Source organism: Hyla sarda, unplaced genomic scaffold (genome assembly GCF_029499605.1).
Source record: "Hyla sarda isolate aHylSar1 unplaced genomic scaffold, aHylSar1.hap1 scaffold_2186, whole genome shotgun sequence".
In the NCBI taxonomy this organism is placed as follows: Eukaryota; Metazoa; Chordata; class Amphibia; order Anura; family Hylidae; genus Hyla; species Hyla sarda.
This window is the reverse complement of record NW_026608857.1, coordinates 14582-35990: the sequence shown is the minus strand read 5'-3', so window position 1 is coordinate 35990 and position 21409 is coordinate 14582. Positions and strand designations below refer to the sequence as shown.

General features: G+C 43.4%; 12 pseudogenes; all 12 read right to left on the bottom strand.

Annotated features, from left to right (window-relative positions):
* Window positions 1-1282: 1282 nt before the first annotated feature.
* LOC130319995 (U2 spliceosomal RNA) lies at window positions 1283-1546 on the bottom strand (annotated as a pseudogene).
* A 1472-nt stretch (window positions 1547-3018) lies between these two features.
* LOC130319994 (U2 spliceosomal RNA) lies at window positions 3019-3282 on the bottom strand (annotated as a pseudogene).
* Window positions 3283-4771: 1489 nt separating this feature from the next.
* On the bottom strand, window positions 4772-5035 carry LOC130319993 (U2 spliceosomal RNA; annotated as a pseudogene).
* Window positions 5036-6520: 1485 nt separating this feature from the next.
* LOC130320006 (U2 spliceosomal RNA) lies at window positions 6521-6785 on the bottom strand (annotated as a pseudogene).
* Window positions 6786-8271: 1486 nt separating this feature from the next.
* On the bottom strand, window positions 8272-8535 carry LOC130319979 (U2 spliceosomal RNA; annotated as a pseudogene).
* Window positions 8536-10023: 1488 nt separating this feature from the next.
* LOC130319992 (U2 spliceosomal RNA) lies at window positions 10024-10287 on the bottom strand (annotated as a pseudogene).
* Window positions 10288-11788: 1501 nt separating this feature from the next.
* Window positions 11789-12052, bottom strand: LOC130319990 (U2 spliceosomal RNA; annotated as a pseudogene).
* A 1467-nt stretch (window positions 12053-13519) lies between these two features.
* On the bottom strand, window positions 13520-13783 carry LOC130319989 (U2 spliceosomal RNA; annotated as a pseudogene).
* Window positions 13784-15266: 1483 nt separating this feature from the next.
* LOC130319988 (U2 spliceosomal RNA) lies at window positions 15267-15530 on the bottom strand (annotated as a pseudogene).
* A 1483-nt stretch (window positions 15531-17013) lies between these two features.
* On the bottom strand, window positions 17014-17277 carry LOC130319987 (U2 spliceosomal RNA; annotated as a pseudogene).
* Window positions 17278-18759: 1482 nt separating this feature from the next.
* Window positions 18760-19023, bottom strand: LOC130319985 (U2 spliceosomal RNA; annotated as a pseudogene).
* Window positions 19024-20509: 1486 nt separating this feature from the next.
* On the bottom strand, window positions 20510-20773 carry LOC130319984 (U2 spliceosomal RNA; annotated as a pseudogene).
* Between the last annotated feature and the right edge of the window lie 636 nt (window positions 20774-21409).

Sequence of the window (21409 nt, the reverse complement as noted above, 5' to 3'; positions counted from 1 at the left end):
CATTTAGCAATGCAATCCATAGCCTGGCTTTTGCCTGAACCCCCATCACTCCTCCTCTTGCATATAAGACAATATTTCAGATCTGCATATGAAAACAACACGCCTACCTTTGTTGCACATAGCTGCCTGCCTGTCTCTAGTTACCCCACTGGCTGTAGCTGCGTCCCTTCCGACATGGAATAACACCAACTGTAACGATAAACTGAAAATTAACAGTATAAACCTGCATCATTTTGGACTCTGGTATTTGCTGAATCCGGGTGACCTGACAATCGATGGTGGTGCCGCTGGTGATTCTGGCCTTCTTGGAATCTGTTGGGCCTATGTGTTAGCTCACACATCACTTGGGTATCCATGGTAACTACCACAACATGGTCATCTGCAGTTTACATCTAGCCCGTGGCATTGAATGGCATTTTAAAAGTGCTAAGGGTCCTGGTGCAATAATCCTCCCATGAGGATCAGCCTCAACGGCTTTGTAGATTGCACTCATGTCAGCAACTCCATATACATTTTTTTTTCTTCATGCTTCTTTCTTCATCCTTTTTTCTTTCTGTCATTCAGACTTTCATTCATTCGATCTCTCTCACTCACTTGCTTTAACTCATTTGTTCTCACTCACTCACTCACTCACTCACTCAATCACTCACTCACTCATTCACTCTCACTCACTCTCACTCTCTCACTCACTCGCTCACTAAGTCAGTCTCTCTCTCTCTCTCTCTTTTTCTTTTTATATATATTTTTTTCCGTCTTCTTCTTCTTCTTCTTCTTCTTCTTCTTCTTCTTCAGACCCTGTCATAGCACTAATGCCTTTCCAATACCACCAGCAGATGGAGACACTCCATTGCAACATTGGTTGTGAGCAGCAGTTTCTAAAAACAAATGCCTCATGGCGGATTTCCCATCCATCAATGGATGGTAAATTTTGTTTTTATCATTCACTGACCACAGAAACCAATGCATGGTCAAGCAACAGCAATGACACACCCTTGTGTATAGGCATGAGACCCTCATGTCATTTAACAGGATTCAGCACCACCCACAAGACAGCTACCTGTCATGTCATGTCAAACCTGCACAGGTGTGCTAGATTATTATTATTTAGTTTTATTTTATTTTTTTACACCAATCAGTGTGCAAACATGGTCATTAAAACGCTAAATGAATAGACGTTCATAAACCAGTCAGTGCAACTCATCATTTTGGTCTCCAATTCTCAAACTCAAATTCTCACCCACGGAGGATTAAATGAGAATCTTTCTTGTTTAACACTGGAATGGGGTGGTGCACTGTTCACTACCCGAAGATACTGCCACATCGGGTCAATGCATAGGGCGACAGAAGCAAGCTTCCAAATCAGCTCCCTTTCTCAAAAATCCATTTAATTTATGGTCCCCAGATAGGGAACGTATGTATCAGTATGTGCTCACAAGTCACCCAAGTGCAAGTATTCACACAAAAAAAAACGTGCCTCAGGATGCGATCTGTCGCAAGATCCTTTCTTTTTTTACACTTGATCTAAGCCAAAAGGCCTAGAGGGGATAACCGGGAAAGGGGTGGACCCAACCATGTCCCCTTCATGAGCACTCACATTACTCATAGGAATGGAAGGAAGGCTGGCAGCCAACCAGCCTCCCATACACTTTCTGGGTGGGTGGCAGTCAGCCACCCATACATACATACAGCACAGGCTAAACCCACATCATCACTTAAAAAAAGGACAGGCGACCATTGCACTCTGATGGAGCATTTAGCAATGCAATCCATAGCCTGGCTTTTGCCTGAACCCCCATCACTCCTCCTCTTGCATATAAGACAATATTTCAGATCTGCATATGAAAACAACACGCCTACCTTTGTTGCACATAGCTGCCTGCCTGTCTCTAGTTACCCCACTGGCTGTAGCTGCGTCCCTTCCGACATGGAATAACACCAACTGTAACGATAAACTGAAAATTAACAGTATAAACCTGCATCATTTTGGACTCTGGTATTTGCTGAATCCGGGTGACCTGACAATCGATGGTGGTGCCGCTGGTGATTCTGGCCTTCTTGGAATCTGTTGGGCCTATGTGTTAGCTCACACATCACTTGGGTATCCATGGTAACTACCACAACATGGTCATCTGCAGTTTACATCTAGCCCGTGGCATTGAATGGCATTTTAAAAGTGCTAAGGGTCCTGGTGCAATAATCCTCCCATGAGGATCAGCCTCAACGGCTTTGTAGATTGCACTCATGTCAGCAACTCCATATACATTTTTTTTTCTTCATGCTTCTTTCTTCATCCTTTTTTCTTTCTGTCATTCAGACTTTCATTCATTCGATCTCTCTCACTCACTTGCTTTAACTCATTTGTTCTCACTCACTCACTCACTCACTCAATCACTCACTCACTCATTCACTCTCACTCACTCTCACTCTCTCACTCACTCGCTCACTAAGTCAGTCTCTCTCTCTCTCTCTCTCTTTTTCTTTTTATATATATTTTTTTCCGTCTTCTTCTTCTTCTTCTTCTTCTTCAGACCCTGTCATAGCACTAATGCCTTTCCAATACCACCAGCAGATGGAGACACTCCATTGCAACATTGGTTGTGAGCAGCAGTTTCTAAAAACAAATGCCTCATGGCGGATTTCCCATCCATCAATGGATGGTAAATTTTGTTTTTATCATTCACTGACCACAGAAACCAATGCATGGTCAAGCAACAGCAATGACACACCCTTGTGTATAGGCATGAGACCCTCATGTCATTTAACAGGATTCAGCACCACCCACAAGACAGCTACCTGTCATGTCATGTCAAACCTGCACAGGTGTGCTAGATTATTATTATTTAGTTTTATTTTATTTTTTTACACCAATCAGTGTGCAAACATGGTCATTAAAACGCTAAATGAATAGACGTTCATAAACCAGTCAGTGCAACTCATCATTTTGGTCTCCAATTCTCAAACTCAAATTCTCACCCACGGAGGATTAAATGAGAATCTTTCTTGTTTAACACTGGAATGGGGTGGTGCACTGTTCACTACCCGAAGATACTGCCACATCGGGTCAATGCATAGGGCGACAGAAGCAAGCTTCCAAATCAGCTCCCTTTCTCAAAAATCCATTTAATTTATGGTCCCCAGATAGGGAACGTATGTATCAGTATGTGCTCACAAGTCACCCAAGTGCAAGTATTCACACAAAAAAAAACGTGCCTCAGGATGCGATCTGTCGCAAGATCCTTTCTTTTTTTACACTTGATCTAAGCCAAAAGGCCTAGAGGGGATAACCGGGAAAGGGGTGGACCCAACCATGTCCCCTTCATGAGCACTCACATTACTCATAGGAATGGAAGGAAGGCTGGCAGCCAACCAGCCTCCCATACACTTTCTGGGTGGGTGGCAGTCAGCCACCCATACATACATACAGCACAGGCTAAACCCACATCATCACTTAAAAAAAGGACAGGCGACCATTGCACTCTGATGGAGCATTTAGCAATGCAATCCATAGCCTGGCTTTTGCCTGAACCCCCATCACTCCTCCTCTTGCATATAAGACAATATTTCAGATCTGCATATGAAAACAACACGCCTACCTTTGTTGCACATAGCTGCCTGCCTGTCTCTAGTTACCCCACTGGCTGTAGCTGCGTCCCTTCCGACATGGAATAACACCAACTGTAACGATAAACTGAAAATTAACAGTATAAACCTGCATCATTTTGGACTCTGGTATTTGCTGAATCCGGGTGACCTGACAATCGATGGTGGTGCCGCTGGTGATTCTGGCCTTCTTGGAATCTGTTGGGCCTATGTGTTAGCTCACACATCACTTGGGTATCCATGGTAACTACCACAACATGGTCATCTGCAGTTTACATCTAGCCCGTGGCATTGAATGGCATTTTAAAAGTGCTAAGGGTCCTGGTGCAATAATCCTCCCATGAGGATCAGCCTCAACGGCTTTGTAGATTGCACTCATGTCAGCAACTCCATATACATTTTTTTTTCTTCATGCTTCTTTCTTCATCCTTTTTTCTTTCTGTCATTCAGACTTTCATTCATTCGATCTCTCTCACTCACTTGCTTTAACTCATTTGTTCTCACTCACTCACTCACTCACTCACTCAATCACTCACTCACTCATTCACTCTCACTCACTCTCACTCTCTCACTCACTCGCTCACTAAGTCAGTCTCTCTCTCTCTCTCTCTTTTTCTTTTTATATATATTTTTTTCCGTCTTCTTCTTCTTCTTCTTCTTCTTCTTCTTCTTCTTCTTCAGACCCTGTCATAGCACTAATGCCTTTCCAATACCACCAGCAGATGGAGACACTCCATTGCAACATTGGTTGTGAGCAGCAGTTTCTAAAAACAAATGCCTCATGGCGGATTTCCCATCCATCAATGGATGGTAAATTTTGTTTTTATCATTCACTGACCACAGAAACCAATGCATGGTCAAGCAACAGCAATGACACACCCTTGTGTATAGGCATGAGACCCTCATGTCATTTAACAGGATTCAGCACCACCCACAAGACAGCTACCTGTCATGTCATGTCAAACCTGCACAGGTGTGCTAGATTATTATTATTTAGTTTTATTTTATTTTTTTACACCAATCAGTGTGCAAACATGGTCCTTAAAACGCTAAATGAATAGACGTTCATAAACCAGTCAGTGCAACTCATCATTTTGGTCTCCAATTCTCAAACTCAAATTCTCACCCACGGAGGATTAAATGAGAATCTTTCTTGTTTTACACTGGAATGGGGTGGTGCACTGTTCACTACCCGAAGATACTGCCACATCGGGTCAATGCATAGGGCGACAGAAGCAAGCTTCCAAATCAGCTCCCTTTCTCAAAAATCCATTTAATTTATGGTCCCCAGATAGGGAACGTATGTATCAGTATGTGCTCACAAGTCACCCAAGTGCAAGTATTCACACAAAAAAAAACGTGCCTCAGGATGCGATCTGTCGCAAGATCCTTTCTTTTTTTACACTTGATCTAAGCCAAAAGGCCTAGAGGGGATAACCGGGAAAGGGGTGGACCCAACCATGTCCCCTTCATGAGCACTCACATTACTCATAGGAATGGAAGGAAGGCTGGCAGCCAACCAGCCTCCCATACACTTTCTGGGTGGGTGGCAGTCAGCCACCCATACATACATACAGCACAGGCTAAACCCACATCATCACTTAAAAAAAGGACAGGCGACCATTGCACTCTGATGGAGCATTTAGCAATGCAATCCATAGCCTGGCTTTTGCCTGAACCCCCATCACTCCTCCTCTTGCATATAAGACAATATTTCAGATCTGCATATGAAAACAACACGCCTACCTTTGTTGCACATAGCTGCCTGCCTGTCTCTAGTTACCCCACTGGCTGTAGCTGCGTCCCTTCCGACATGGAATAACACCAACTGTAACGATAAACTGAAAATTAACAGTATAAACCTGCATCATTTTGGACTCTGGTATTTGCTGAATCCGGGTGACCTGACAATCGATGGTGGTGCCGCTGGTGATTCTGGCCTTCTTGGAATCTGTTGGGCCTATGTGTTAGCTCACACATCACTTGGGTATCCATGGTAACTACCACAACATGGTCATCTGCAGTTTACATCTAGCCCGTGGCATTGAATGGCATTTTAAAAGTGCTAAGGGTCCTGGTGCAATAATCCTCCCATGAGGATCAGCCTCAACGGCTTTGTAGATTGCACTCATGTCAGCAACTCCATATACATTTTTTTTTCTTCATGCTTCTTTCTTCATCCTTTTTTCTTTCTGTCATTCAGACTTTCATTCATTCGATCTCTCTCACTCACTTGCTTTAACTCATTTGTTCTCACTCACTCACTCACTCACTCAATCACTCACTCACTCATTCACTCTCACTCACTCTCACTCTCTCACTCACTCGCTCACTAAGTCAGTCTCTCTCTCTCTCTCTCTTTTTCTTTTTATATATATTTTTTTCCGTCTTCTTCTTCTTCTTCTTCTTCTTCTTCTTCTTCTTCTTCAGACCCTGTCATAGCACTAATGCCTTTCCAATACCACCAGCAGATGGAGACACTCCATTGCAACATTGGTTGTGAGCAGCAGTTTCTAAAAACAAATGCCTCATGGCGGATTTCCCATCCATCAATGGATGGTAAATTTTGTTTTTATCATTCACTGACCACAGAAACCAATGCATGGTCAAGCAACAGCAATGACACACCCTTGTGTATAGGCATGAGACCCTCATGTCATTTAACAGGATTCAGCACCACCCACAAGACAGCTACCTGTCATGTCATGTCAAACCTGCACAGGTGTGCTAGATTATTATTATTTAGTTTTATTTTATTTTTTTACACCAATCAGTGTGCAAACATGGTCATTAAAACGCTAAATGAATAGACGTTCATAAACCAGTCAGTGCAACTCATCATTTTGGTCTCCAATTCTCAAACTCAAATTCTCACCCACGGAGGATTAAATGAGAATCTTTCTTGTTTAACACTGGAATGGGGTGGTGCACTGTTCACTACCCGAAGATACTGCCACATCGGGTCAATGCATAGGGCGACAGAAGCAAGCTTCCAAATCAGCTCCCTTTCTCAAAAATCCATTTAATTTATGGTCCCCAGATAGGGAACGTATGTATCAGTATGTGCTCACAAGTCACCCAAGTGCAAGTATTCACACAAAAAAAAAACGTGCCTCAGGATGCGATCTGTCGCAAGATCCTTTCTTTTTTTACACTTGATCTAAGCCAAAAGGCCTAGAGGGGATAACCGGGAAAGGGGTGGACCCAACCATGTCCCCTTCATGAGCACTCACATTACTCATAGGAATGGAAGGAAGGCTGGCAGCCAACCAGCCTCCCATACACTTTCTGGGTGGGTGGCAGTCAGCCACCCATACATACATACAGCACAGGCTAAACCCACATCATCACTTAAAAAAAGGACAGGCGACCATTGCACTCTGATGGAGCATTTAGCAATGCAATCCATAGCCTGGCTTTTGCCTGAACCCCCATCACTCCTCCTCTTGCATATAAGACAATATTTCAGATCTGCATATGAAAACAACACGCCTACCTTTGTTGCACATAGCTGCCTGCCTGTCTCTAGTTACCCCACTGGCTGTAGCTGCGTCCCTTCCGACATGGAATAACACCAACTGTAACGATAAATTGAAAATTAACAGTATAAACCTGCATCATTTTGGACTCTGGTATTTGCTGAATCCGGGTGACCTGACAATCGATGGTGGTGCCGCTGGTGATTCTGGCCTTCTTGGAATCTGTTGGGCCTATGTGTTAGCTCACACATCACTTGGGTATCCATGGTAACTACCACAACATGGTCATCTGCAGTTTACATCTAGCCCGTGGCATTGAATGGCATTTTAAAAGTGCTAAGGGTCCTGGTGCAATAATCCTCCCATGAGGATCAGCCTCAACGGCTTTGTAGATTGCACTCATGTCAGCAACTCCATATACATTTTTTTTTCTTCATGCTTCTTTCTTCATCCTTTTTTCTTTCTGTCATTCAGACTTTCATTCATTCGATCTCTCTCACTCACTTGCTTTAACTCATTTGTTCTCACTCACTCACTCACTCACTCACTCAATCACTCACTCACTCATTCACTCTCACTCACTCTCACTCTCTCACTCACTCGCTCACTAAGTCAGTCTCTCTCTCTCTCTCTCTTTTTCTTTTTATATATTTTTTTTTCTGTCTTCTTCTTCTTCTTCTTCTTCTTCTTCTTCTTCTTCAGACCCTGTCATAGCACTAATGCCTTTCCAATACCACCAGCAGATGGAGACACTCCATTGCAACATTGGTTGTGAGCAGCAGTTTCTAAAAACAAATGCCTCATGGCGGATTTCCCATCCATCAATGGATGGTAAATTTTGTTTTTATCATTCACTGACCACAGAAACCAATGCATGGTCAAGCAACAGCAATGACACACCCTTGTGTATAGGCATGAGACCCTCATGTCATTTAACAGGATTCAGCACCACCCACAAGACAGCTACCTGTCATGTCATGTCAAACCTGCACAGGTGTGCTAGATTATTATTATTTAGTTTTATTTTATTTTTTTACACCAATCAGTGTGCAAACATGGTCATTAAAACGCTAAATGAATAGACGTTCATAAACCAGTCAGTGCAACTCATCATTTTGGTCTCCAATTCTCAAACTCAAATTCTCACCCACGGAGGATTAAATGAGAATCTTTCTTGTTTAACACTGGAATGGGGTGGTGCACTGTTCACTACCCGAAGATACTGCCACATCGGGTCAATGCATAGGGCGACAGAAGCAAGCTTCCAAATCAGCTCCCTTTCTCAAAAATCCATTTAATTTATGGTCCCCAGATAGGGAACATATGTATCAGTATGTGCTCACAAGTCACCCAAGTGCAAGTATTCACACAAAAAAAAACGTGCCTCAGGATGCGATCTGTCGCAAGATCCTTTCTTTTTTTACACTTGATCTAAGCCAAAAGGCCTAGAGGGGATAACCGGGAAAGGGGTGGACCCAACCATGTCCCCTTCATGAGCACTCACATTACTCATAGGAATGGAAGGAAGGCTGGCAGCCAACCAGCCTCCCATACACTTTCTGGGTGGGTGGCAGTCAGCCACCCATACATACATACAGCACAGGCTAAACCCACATCATCACTTAAAAAAAGGACAGGCGACCATTGCACTCTGATGGAGCATTTAGCAATGCAATCCATAGCCTGGCTTTTGCCTGAACCCCCATCACTCCTCCTCTTGCATATAAGACAATATTTCAGATCTGCATATGAAAACAACACGCCTACCTTTGTTGCACATAGCTGCCTGCCTGTCTCTAGTTACCCTACTGGCTGTAGCTGCGTCCCTTCCGACATGGAATAACACCAACTGTAACGATAAACTGAAAATTAACAGTATAAACCTGCATCATTTTGGACTCTGGTATTTGCTGAATCCGGGTGACCTGACAATCGATGGTGGTGCCGCTGGTGATTCTGGCCTTCTTGGAATCTGTTGGGCCTATGTGTTAGCTCACACATCACTTGGGTATCCATGGTAACTACCACAACATGGTCATCTGCAGTTTACATCTAGCCCGTGGCATTGAATGGCATTTTAAAAGTGCTAAGGGTCCTGGTGCAATAATCCTCCCATGAGGATCAGCCTCAACGGCTTTGTAGATTGCACTCATGTCAGCAACTCCATATACATTTTTTTTTCTTCATGCTTCTTTCTTCATCCTTTTTTCTTTCTGTCATTCAGACTTTCATTCATTCGATCTCTCTCACTCACTTGCTTTAACTCATTTGTTCTCACTCACTCACTCACTCACTCACTCAATCACTCACTCACTCATTCACTCTCACTCACTCTCACTCTCTCACTCACTCGCTCACTAAGTCAGTCTCTCTCTCTCTCTCTCTCTTTTTCTTTTTATATATATTTTTTTCCGTCTTCTTCTTCTTCTTCTTCTTCTTCTTCTTCTTCTTCAGACCCTGTCATAGCACTAATGCCTTTCCAATACCACCAGCAGATGGAGACACTCCATTGCAACATTGGTTGTGAGCAGCAGTTTCTAAAAACAAATGCCTCATGGCGGATTTCCCATCCATCAATGGATGGTAAATTTTGTTTTTATCATTCACTGACCACAGAAACCAATGCATGGTCAAGCAACAGCAATGACACACCCTTGTGTATAGGCATGAGACCCTCATGTCATTTAACAGGATTCAGCACCACCCACAAGACAGCTACCTGTCATGTCATGTCAAACCTGCACAGGTGTGCTAGATTATTATTATTTAGTTTTATTTTATTTTTTTACACCAATCAGTGTGCAAACATGGTCATTAAAACGCTAAATGAATAGACGTTCATAAACCAGTCAGTGCAACTCATCATTTTGGTCTCCAATTCTCAAACTCAAATTCTCACCCACGGAGGATTAAATGAGAATCTTTCTTGTTTAACACTGGAATGGGGTGGTGCACTGTTCACTACCCGAAGATACTGCCACATCGGGTCAATGCATAGGGCGACAGAAGCAAGCTTCCAAATCAGCTCCCTTTCTCAAAAATCCATTTAATTTATGGTCCCCAGATAGGGAACGTATGTATCAGTATGTGCTCACAAGTCACCCAAGTGCAAGTATTCACACAAAAAAAAACGTGCCTCAGGATGCGATCTGTCGCAAGATCCTTTCTTTTTTTACACTTGATCTAAGCCAAAAGGCCTAGAGGGGATAACCGGGAAAGGGGTGGACCCAACCATGTCCCCTTCATGAGCACTCACATTACTCATAGGAATGGAAGGAAGGCTGGCAGCCAACCAGCCTCCCATACACTTTCTGGGTGGGTGGCAGTCAGCCACCCATACATACATACAGCACAGGCTAAACCCACATCATCACTTAAAAAAAGGACAGGCGACCATTGCACTCTGATGGAGCATTTAGCAATGCAATCCATAGCCTGGCTTTTGCCTGAACCCCCATCACTCCTCCTCTTGCATATAAGACAATATTTCAGATCTGCATATGAAAACAACACGCCTACCTTTGTTGCACATAGCTGCCTGCCTGTCTCTAGTTACCCCACTGGCTGTAGCTGCGTCCCTTCCGACATGGAATAACACCAACTGTAACGATAAACTGAAAATTAACAGTATAAACCTGCATCATTTTGGACTCTGGTATTTGCTGAATCCGGGTGACCTGACAATCGATGGTGGTGCCGCTGGTGATTCTGGCCTTCTTGGAATCTGTTGGGCCTATGTGTTAGCTCACACATCACTTGGGTATCCATGGTAACTACCACAACATGGTCATCTGCAGTTTACATCTAGCCCGTGGCATTGAATGGCATTTTAAAAGTGCTAAGGGTCCTGGTGCAATAATCCTCCCATGAGGATCAGCCTCAACGGCTTTGTAGATTGCACTCATGTCAGCAACTCCATATACATTTTTTTTTCTTCATGCTTCTTTCTTCATCCTTTTTTCTTTCTGTCATTCAGACTTTCATTCATTCGATCTCTCTCACTCACTTGCTTTAACTCATTTGTTCTCACTCACTCACTCACTCACTCACTCAATCACTCACTCACTCATTCACTCTCACTCACTCTCACTCTCTCACTCACTCGCTCACTAAGTCAGTCTCTCTCTCTCTCTCTCTTTTTCTTTTTATATATATTTTTTTCCGTCTTCTTCTTCTTCTTCTTCTTCTTCTTCTTCTTCTTCTTCTTCTTCTTCTTCAGACCCTGTCATAGCACTAATGCCTTTCCAATACCACCAGCAGATGGAGACACTCCATTGCAACATTGGTTGTGAGCAGCAGTTTCTAAAAACAAATGCCTCATGGCGGATTTCCCATCCATCAATGGATGGTAAATTTTGTTTTTATCATTCACTGACCACAGAAACCAATGCATGGTCAAGCAACAGCAATGACACACCCTTGTGTATAGGCATGAGACCCTCATGTCATTTAACAGGATTCAGCACCACCCACAAGACAGCTACCTGTCATGTCATGTCAAACCTGCACAGGTGTGCTAGATTATTATTATTTAGTTTTATTTTATTTTTTTACACCAATCAGTGTGCAAACATGGTCATTAAAACGCTAAATGAATAGACGTTCATAAACCAGTCAGTGCAACTCATCATTTTGGTCTCCAATTCTCAAACTCAAATTCTCACCCACGGAGGATTAAATGAGAATCTTTCTTGTTTAACACTGGAATGGGGTGGTGCACTGTTCACTACCCGAAGATACTGCCACATCGGGTCAATGCATAGGGCGACAGAAGCAAGCTTCCAAATCAGCTCCCTTTCTCAAAAATCCATTTAATTTATGGTCCCCAGATAGGGAACGTATGTATCAGTATGTGCTCACAAGTCACCCAAGTGCAAGTATTCACACAAAAAAAAACGTGCCTCAGGATGCGATCTGTCGCAAGATCCTTTCTTTTTTTACACTTGATCTAAGCCAAAAGGCCTAGAGGGGATAACCGGGAAAGGGGTGGACCCAACCATGTCCCCTTCATGAGCACTCACATTACTCATAGGAATGGAAGGAAGGCTGGCAGCCAACCAGCCTCCCATACACTTTCTGGGTGGGTGGCAGTCAGCCACCCATACATACATACAGCACAGGCTAAACCCACATCATCACTTAAAAAAAGGACAGGCGACCATTGCACTCTGATGGAGCATTTAGCAATGCAATCCATAGCCTGGCTTTTGCCTGAACCCCCATCACTCCTCCTCTTGCATATAAGACAATATTTCAGATCTGCATATGAAAACAACACGCCTACCTTTGTTGCACATAGCTGCCTGCCTGTCTCTAGTTACCCCACTGGCTGTAGCTGCGTCCCTTCCGACATGGAATAACACCAACTGTAACGATAAACTGAAAATTAACAGTATAAACCTGCATCATTTTGGACTCTGGTATTTGCTGAATCCGGGTGACCTGACAATCGATGGTGGTGCCGCTGGTGATTCTGGCCTTCTTGGAATCTGTTGGGCCTATGTGTTAGCTCACACATCACTTGGGTATCCATGGTAACTACCACAACATGGTCATCTGCAGTTTACATCTAGCCTGTGGCATTGAATGGCATTTTAAAAGTGCTAAGGGTCCTGGTGCAATAATCCTCCCATGAGGATCAGCCTCAACGGCTTTGTAGATTGCACTCATGTCAGCAACTCCATATACATTTTTTTTTCTTCATGCTTCTTTCTTCATCCTTTTTTCTTTCTGTCATTCAGACTTTCATTCATTCGATCTCTCTCACTCACTTGCTTTAACTCATTTGTTCTCACTCACTCACTCACTCACTCAATCACTCACTCACTCATTCACTCTCACTCACTCTCACTCTCTCACTCACTCGCTCACTAAGTCAGTCTCTCTCTCTCTCTCTCTTTTTCTTTTTATATATATTTTTTTCCGTCTTCTTCTTCTTCTTCTTCTTCAGACCCTGTCATAGCACTAATGCCTTTCCAATACCACCAGCAGATGGAGACACTCCATTGCAACATTGGTTGTGAGCAGCAGTTTCTAAAAACAAATGCCTCATGGCGGATTTCCCATCCATCAATGGATGGTAAATTTTGTTTTTATCATTCACTGACCACAGAAACCAATGCATGGTCAAGCAACAGCAATGACACACCCTTGTGTATAGGCATGAGACCCTCATGTCATTTAACAGGATTCAGCACCACCCACAAGACAGCTACCTGTCATGTCATGTCAAACCTGCACAGGTGTGCTAGATTATTATTATTTAGTTTTATTTTATTTTTTTACACCAATCAGTGTGCAAACATGGTCATTAAAACGCTAAATGAATAGACGTTCATAAACCAGTCAGTGCAACTCATCATTTTGGTCTCCAATTCTCAAACTCAAATTCTCACCCACGGAGGATTAAATGAGAATCTTTCTTGTTTAACACTGGAATGGGGTGGTGCACTGTTCACTACCCGAAGATACTGCCACATCGGGTCAATGCATAGGGCGACAGAAGCAAGCTTCCAAATCAGCTCCCTTTCTCAAAAATCCATTTAATTTATGGTCCCCAGATAGGGAACGTATGTATCAGTATGTGCTCACAAGTCACCCAAGTGCAAGTATTCACACAAAAAAAAACGTGCCTCAGGATGCGATCTGTCGCAAGATCCTTTCTTTTTTTACACTTGATCTAAGCCAAAAGGCCTAGAGGGGATAACCGGGAAAGGGGTGGACCCAACCATGTCCCCTTCATGAGCACTCACATTACTCATAGGAATGGAAGGAAGGCTGGCAGCCAACCAGCCTCCCATACACTTTCTGGGTGGGTGGCAGTCAGCCACCCATACATACATACAGCACAGGCTAAACCCACATCATCACTTAAAAAAAGGACAGGCGACCATTGCACTCTGATGGAGCATTTAGCAATGCAATCCATAGCCTGGCTTTTGCCTGAACCCCCATCACTCCTCCTCTTGCATATAAGACAATATTTCAGATCTGCATATGAAAACAACACGCCTACCTTTGTTGCACATAGCTGCCTGCCTGTCTCTAGTTACCCCACTGGCTGTAGCTGCGTCCCTTCCGACATGGAATAACACCAACTGTAACGATAAACTGAAAATTAACAGTATAAACCTGCATCATTTTGGACTCTGGTATTTGCTGAATCCGGGTGACCTGACAATCGATGGTGGTGCCGCTGGTGATTCTGGCCTTCTTGGAATCTGTTGGGCCTATGTGTTAGCTCACACATCACTTGGGTATCCATGGTAACTACCACAACATGGTCATCTGCAGTTTACATCTAGCCCGTGGCATTGAATGGCATTTTAAAAGTGCTAAGGGTCCTGGTGCAATAATCCTCCCATGAGGATCAGCCTCAACGGCTTTGTAGATTGCACTCATGTCAGCAACTCCATATACATTTTTTTTTCTTCATGCTTCTTTCTTCATCCTTTTTTCTTTCTGTCATTCAGACTTTCATTCATTCGATCTCTCTCACTCACTTGCTTTAACTCATTTGTTCTCACTCACTCACTCACTCACTCACTCAATCACTCACTCACTCATTCACTCTCACTCACTCTCACTCTCTCTCTCACTCGCTCACTAAGTCAGTCTCTCTCTCTCTCTCTCTTTTTCTTTTTATATATATTTTTTTCCGTCTTCTTCTTCTTCTTCTTCTTCTTCTTCTTCTTCAGACCCTGTCATAGCACTAATGCCTTTCCAATACCACCAGCAGATGGAGACACTCCATTGCAACATTGGTTGTGAGCAGCAGTTTCTAAAAACAAATGCCTCATGGCGGATTTCCCATCCATCAATGGATGGTAAATTTTGTTTTTATCATTCACTGACCACAGAAACCAATGCATGGTCAAGCAACAGCAATGACACACCCTTGTGTATAGGCATGAGACCCTCATGTCATTTAACAGGATTCAGCACCACCCACAAGACAGCTACCTGTCATGTCATGTCAAACCTGCACAGGTGTGCTAGATTATTATTATTTAGTTTTATTTTATTTTTTTACACCAATCAGTGTGCAAACATGGTCATTAAAACGCTAAATGAATAGACGTTCATAAACCAGTCAGTGCAACTCATCATTTTGGTCTCCAATTCTCAAACTCAAATTCTCACCCACGGAGGATTAAATGAGAATCTTTCTTGTTTAACACTGGAATGGGGTGGTGCACTGTTCACTACCCGAAGATACTGCCACATCGGGTCAATGCATAGGGCGACAGAAGCAAGCTTCCAAATCAGCTCCCTTTCTCAAAAATCCATTTAATTTATGGTCCCCAGATAGGGAACGTATGTATCAGTATGTGCTCACAAGTCACCCAAGTGCAAGTATTCACACAAAAAAAAACGTGCCTCAGGATGCGATCTGTCGCAAGATCCTTTCTTTTTTTACACTTGATCTAAGCCAAAAGGCCTAGAGGGGATAACCGGGAAAGGGGTGGACCCAACCATGTCCCCTTCATGAGCACTCACATTACTCATAGGAATGGAAGGAAGGCTGGCAGCCAACCAGCCTCCCATACACTTTCTGGGTGGGTGGCAGTCAGCCACCCATACATACATACAGCACAGGCTAAACCCACATCATCACTTAAAAAAAGGACAGGCGACCATTGCACTCTGATGGAGCATTTAGCAATGCAATCCATAGCCTGGCTTTTGCCTGAACCCCCATCACTCCTCCTCTTGCATATAAGACAATATTTCAGATCTGCATATGAAAACAACACGCCTACCTTTGTTGCACATAGCTGCCTGCCTGTCTCTAGTTACCCCACTGGCTGTAGCTGCGTCCCTTCCGACATGGAATAACACCAACTGTAACGATAAACTGAAAATTAACAGTATAAACCTGCATCATTTTGGACTCTGGTATTTGCTGAATCCGGGTGACCTGACAATCGATGGTGGTGCCGCTGGTGATTCTGGCCTTCTTGGAATCTGTTGGGCCTATGTGTTAGCTCACACATCACTTGGGTATCCATGGTAACTACCACAACATGGTCATCTGCAGTTTACATCTAGCCCGTGGCATTGAATGGCATTTTAAAAGTGCTAAGGGTCCTGGTGCAATAATCCTCCCATGAGGATCAGCCTCAACGGCTTTGTAGATTGCACTCATGTCAGCAACTCCATATACATTTTTTTTTCTTCATGCTTCTTTCTTCATCCTTTTTTCTTTCTGTCATTCAGACTTTCATTCATTCGATCTCTCTCACTCACTTGCTTTAACTCATTTGTTCTCACTCACTCACTCACTCACTCACTCAATCACTCACTCACTCATTCACTCTCACTCACTCTCACTCTCTCACTCACTCGCTCACTAAGTCAGTCTCTCTCTCTCTCTCTCTTTTTCTTTTTATATATATTTTTTTCCGTCTTCTTCTTCTTCTTCTTCTTCTTCTTCTTCTTCAGACCCTGTCATAGCACTAATGCCTTTCCAATACCACCAGCAGATGGAGACACTCCATTGCAACATTGGTTGTGAGCAGCAGTTTCTAAAAACAAATGCCTCATGGCGGATTTCCCATCCATCAATGGATGGTAAATTTTGTTTTTATCATTCACTGACCACAGAAACCAATGCATGGTCAAGCAACAGCAATGACACACCCTTGTGTATAGGCATGAGACCCTCATGTCATTTAACAGGATTCAGCACCACCCACAAGACAGCTACCTGTCATGTCATGTCAAACCTGCACAGGTGTGCTAGATTATTATTATTTAGTTTTATTTTATTTTTTTACACCAATCAGTGTGCAAACATGGTCATTAAAACGCTAAATGAATAGACGTTCATAAACCAGTCAGTGCAACTCATCATTTTGGTCTCCAATTCTCAAACTCAAATTCTCACCCACGGAGGATTAAATGAGAATCTTTCTTGTTTAACACTGGAATGGGGTGGTGCACTGTTCACTACCCGAAGATACTGCCACATCGGGTCAATGCATAGGGCGACAGAAGCAAGCTTCCAAATCAGCTCCCTTTCTCAAAAATCCATTTAATTTATGGTCCCCAGATAGGGAACGTATGTATCAGTATGTGCTCACAAGTCACCCAAGTGCAAGTATTCACACAAAAAAAAACGTGCCTCAGGATGCGATCTGTCGCAAGATCCTTTCTTTTTTTACACTTGATCTAAGCCAAAAGGCCTAGAGGGGATAACCGGGAAAGGGGTGGACCCAACCATGTCCCCTTCATGAGCACTCACATTACTCATAGGAATGGAAGGAAGGCTGGCAGCCAACCAGCCTCCCATACACTTTCTGGGTGGGTGGCAGTCAGCCACCCATACATACATACAGCACAGGCTAAACCCACATCATCACTTAAAAAAAGGACAGGCGACCATTGCACTCTGATGGAGCATTTAGCAATGCAATCCATAGCCTGGCTTTTGCCTGAACCCCCATCACTCCTCCTCTTGCATATAAGACAATATTTCAGATCTGCATATGAAAACAACACGCCTACCTTTGTTGCACATAGCTGCCTGCCTGTCTCTAGTTACCCCACTGGCTGTAGCTGCGTCCCTTCCGACATGGAATAACACCAACTGTAACGATAAACTGAAAATTAACAGTATAAACCTGCATCATTTTGGACTCTGGTATTTGCTGAATCCGGGTGACCTGACAATCGATGGTGGTGCCGCTGGTGATTCTGGCCTTCTTGGAATCTGTTGGGCCTATGTGTTAGCTCACACATCACTTGGGTATCCATGGTAACTACCACAACATGGTCATCTGCAGTTTACATCTAGCCCGTGGCATTGAATGGCATTTTAAAAGTGCTAAGGGTCCTGGTGCAATAATCCTCCCATGAGGATCAGCCTCAACGGCTTTGTAGATTGCACTCATGTCAGCAACTCCATATACATTTTTTTTTCTTCATGCTTCTTTCTTCATCCTTTTTTCTTTCTGTCATTCAGACTTTCATTCATTCGATCTCTCTCACTCACTTGCTTTAACTCATTTGTTCTCACTCACTCACTCACTCACTCAATCACTCACTCACTCATTCACTCTCACTCACTCTCACTCTCTCACTCACTCGCTCACTAAGTCAGTCTCTCTCTCTCTCTCTCTTTTTCTTTTTATATATATTTTTTTCCGTCTTCTTCTTCTTCTTCTTCTTCTTCTTCTTCTTCTTCAGACCCTGTCATAGCACTAATGCCTTTCCAATACCACCAGCAGATGGAGACACTCCATTGCAACATTGGTTGTGAGCAGCAGTTTCTAAAAACAAATGCCTCATGGCGGATTTCCCATCCATCAATGGATGGTAAATTTTGTTTTTATCATTCACTGACCACAGAAACCAATGCATGGTCAAGCAACAGCAATGACACACCCTTGTGTATAGGCATGAGACCCTCATGTCATTTAACAGGATTCAGCACCACCCACAAGACAGCTACCTGTCATGTCATGTCAAACCTGCACAGGTGTGCTAGATTATTATTATTTAGTTTTATTTTATTTTTTTACACCAATCAGTGTGCAAACATGGTCATTAAAACGCTAAATGAATAGACGTTCATAAACCAGTCAGTGCAACTCATCATTTTGGTCTCCAATTCTCAAACTCAAATTCTCACCCACGGAGGATTAAATGAGAATCTTTCTTGTTTAACACTGGAATGGGGTGGTGCACTGTTCACTACCCGAAGATACTGCCACATCGGGTCAATGCATAGGGCGACAGAAGCAAGCTTCCAAATCAGCTCCCTTTCTCAAAAATCCATTTAATTTATGGTCCCCAGATAGGGAACGTATGTATCAGTATGTGCTCACAAGTCACCCAAGTGCAAGTATTCACACAAAAAAAAACGTGCCTCAGGATGCGATCTGTCGCAAGATCCTTTCTTTTTTTACACTTGATCTAAGCCAAAAGGCCTAGAGGGGATAACCGGGAAAGGGGTGGACCCAACCATGTCCCCTTCATGAGCACTCACATTACTCATAGGAATGGAAGGAAGGCTGGCAGCCAACCAGCCTCCCATACACTTTCTGGGTGGGTGGCAGTCAGCCACCCATACATACATACAGCACAGGCTAAACCCACATCATCACTTAAAAAAAGGACAGGCGACCATTGCACTCTGATGGAGCATTTAGCAATGCAATCCATAGCCTGGCTTTTGCCTGAACCCCCATCACTCCTCCTCTTGCATATAAGACAATATTTCAGATCTGCATATGAAAACAACACGCCTACCTTTGTTGCACATAGCTGCCTGCCTGTCTCTAGTTACCCCACTGGCTGTAGCTGCGTCCCTTCCGACATGGAATAACACCAACTGTAACGATAAACTGAAAATTAACAGTATAAACCTGCATCATTTTGGACTCTGGTATTTGCTGAATCCGGGTGACCTGACAATCGATGGTGGTGCCGCTGGTGATTCTGGCCTTCTTGGAATCTGTTGGGCCTATGTGTTAGCTCACACATCACTTGGGTATCCATGGTAACTACCACAACATGGTCATCTGCAGTTTACATCTAGCCCGTGGCATTGAATGGCATTTTAAAAGTGCTAAGGGTCCTGGTGCAATAATCCTCCCATGAGGATCAGCCTCAACGGCTTTGTAGATTGCACTCATGTCAGCAACTCCATATACATTTTTTTTTCTTCATGCTTCTTTCTTCATCCTTTTTTCTTTCTGTCATTCAGACTTTCATTCATTCGATCTCTCTCACTCACTTGCTTTAACTCATTTGTTCTCACTCACTCACTCACTCACTCACTCAATCACTCACTCACTCATTCACTCTCACTCACTCTCACTCTCTCACTCACTCGCTCACTAAGTCAGTCTCTCTCTCTCTCTCTCTTTTTCTTTTTATATATATTTTTTTCCGTCTTCTTCTTCTTCTTCTTCTTCTTCTTCTTCTTCTTCAGACCCTGTCATAGCACTAATGCCTTTCCAATACCACCAGCAGATGGAGACACTCCATTGCAACATTGGTTGTGAGCAGCAGTTTCTAAAAACAAATGCCTCATGGCGGATTTCCCATCCATCAATGGATGGTAAATTTTGTTTTTATCATTCACTGACCACAGAAACCAATGCATGGTCAAGCAACAGCAATGACACACCCTTGTGTATAGGCATGAGACCCTCATGTCATTTAACAGGATTCAGCACCACCCACAAGACAGCTACCTGTCATGTCATGTCAAACCTGCACAGGTGTGCTAGATTATTATTATTTAGTTTTATTTTATTTTTTTACACCAATCAGTGTGCAAACATGGTCATTAAAACGCTAAATGAATAGACGTTCATAAACCAGTCAGTGCAACTCATCATTTTGGTCTCCAATTCTCAAACTCAAATTCTCACCCACGGAGGATTAAATGAGAATCTTTCTTGTTTAACACTGGAATGGGGTGGTGCACTGTTCACTACCCGAAGATACTGCCACATCGGGTCAATGCATAGGGCGACAGAAGCAAGCTTCCAAATCAGCTCCCTTTCTCAAAAATCCATTTAATTTATGGTCCCCAGATAGGGAACGTATGTATCAGTATGTGCTCACAAGTCACCCAAGTGCAAGTATTCACACAAAAAAAAACGTGCCTCAGGATGCGATCTGTCGCAAGATCCTTTCTTTTTTTACACTTGATCTAAGCCAAAAGGCCTAGAGGGGATAACCGGGAAAGGGGTGGACCCAACCATGTCCCCTTCATGAGCACTCACATTACTCATAGGAATGGAAGGAAGGCTGGCAGCCAACCAGCCTCCCATACACTTTCTGGGTGGGTGGCAGTCAGCCACCCATACATACATACAGCACAGGCTAAACCCACATCATCACTTAAAAAAAGGACAGGCGACCATTGCACTCTGATGGAGCATTTAGCAATGCAATCCATAGCCTGGCTTTTGCCTGAACCCCCATCACTCCTCCTCTTGCATATAAGACAATATTTCAGATCTGCATATGAAAACAACACGCCTACCTTTGTTGCACATAGCTGCCTGCCTGTCTCTAGTTACCCCACTGGCTGTAGCTGCGTCCCTTCCGACATGGAATAACACCAACTGTAACGATAAACTGAAAATTAACAGTATAAACCTGCATCATTTTGGACTCTGGTATTTGCTGAATCCGGGTGACCTGACAATCGATGGTGGTGCCGCTGGTGATTCTGGCCTTCTTGGAATCTGTTGGGCCTATGTGTTAGCTCACACATCACTTGGGTATCCATGGTAACTACCACAACATGGTCATCTGCAGTTTACATCTAGCCTGTGGCATTGAATGGCATTTTAAAAGTGCTAAGG